This window comes from Elephantulus edwardii, unplaced genomic scaffold (genome assembly GCF_000299155.1).
Source record: "Elephantulus edwardii isolate Elephantulus edwardi_28Jun2011 unplaced genomic scaffold, EleEdw1.0 scaffold00929, whole genome shotgun sequence".
Classification (NCBI taxonomy): Eukaryota; Metazoa; Chordata; class Mammalia; order Macroscelidea; family Macroscelididae; genus Elephantulus; species Elephantulus edwardii.
In genome coordinates, this window is record NW_006400679.1 from 14,707 (window position 1) to 16,172 (window position 1,466).

A 1,466-nucleotide genomic window follows, 5' to 3' on the forward strand; every position below is an offset into this window, starting at 1 on the left:
TGTAGTTTTCACAATATTAGGTCTTCCTATCCATGAACATTCCATATTATTCCATTTATCTAGGTCTCTTTTTGTTTTTTTGTAGTAGTGTTTTGGAATTTTTAAAATATAGGTCATTTGTGTGTCTAGTTAGATTTTTTCTCTAAGTATTTCATCTTATCAGATGCCCAGAAAACACATGAAAAAATGTTTAAAATCACTAGTTTTTAGAGAGATACAAATCAAAACAATAATGAGATATCATTTCACCCAAGCAATAATAGCAAAGTCCAACAGGACAACAAACAAGAAATACTGGTGATGATACAGAGAGATCAGAACTCTCATACACTGCTGGTAGAAATGTAAAATTGCACAACCACTATGGAGAGTAATTTGATGTTTCCTCAAAAAGTTGGAAATGAGTTGTCGGTCTGGCTGGCAGCTGTGGAAATGGGCAAGTTCATGAAACCAGGGAAGGTGGTGCTGGTCCTGGCCGGACGTTACTCTGGACGCAAAGCTGTCATCGTCAAGAACATTGATGATGGCACCTCCGACCGCCCCTACAGCCACGCTCTGGTAGCTGGAATTGACCGCTATCCCCGAAAAGTGACAGCTGCCATGGGCAAGAAAAAAATTGCCAGGAGGTCAAAGATCAAGTCCTTTGTGAAAGTTTATAACTACAATCACCTCATGCCCTCAAGGTACTCTGTGGATATCCCCTTGGACAAAACCGTTGTTAACAAGGATGTCTTCAGAGACCCTGCTCTTAAACGCAAGGCAAGGAGGGAAGCCAAGATCAAATTTGAGGAGAGGTACAAGACAGGCAAAAACAAGTGGTTCTTCCAGAAGCTGAGATTTTAAATCTTCTATTTCAGTCATTAAAAATACCCCCCAAAATCCTAGTGTCTGACTGCTGCATGTGTTATTAGTCTAAGAATCATTTGTGGGGTTCATGGCATTGGGTGATGGAAAATAAAAAATTAAGTTAAAAAAAAGGTTGGAAATAGATATATCATTTGACCCAACATTCTACTACTAGGAATACACTCCCAAAAAATCAGAGCTGGGACACAAAAATATATATGGACACTCAACTTCATTGGAACATTATTCACAATAGCAAAGAGATGTAAGCAGCCCAGGTGCCCATCAACAATTGATTGGGTAGAGAAATTATGGTAAAGTATGATACAATGGAATATTAAACTGCATCAAAAAACAATTAATTCATAAAGATCTATAAAACAGGGAGCTCTGTAGGCCTAGTGGCAAGAAGCTGCAGTGTAATCTTGAAGGCACGTGGTTTGAATCCACTAGATACTCTGCTGGAGAAGAAGGGGCAATCTCCTCCTGTGCCAGTCAGATCTGATTTGACAGTACACAACAAGAATAAAAAAAAAGCGATCTCATCACTCCCCCTGACCCAGCTCGCAACACCGCCCCCCCCTGCCAGCTTGGGACACACCCCTGCAGATATGACCCAC

At 40.5% G+C, this 1,466-nt stretch overlaps 1 pseudogene; it reads left to right on the top strand.

Moving 5' to 3' along the window:
* The first annotated feature begins 432 nt into the window (after nt 1–432).
* On the top strand, nt 433–843 carry LOC102845445 (annotated as a pseudogene).
* The last annotated feature ends 623 nt before the right edge of the window (nt 844–1,466 follow it).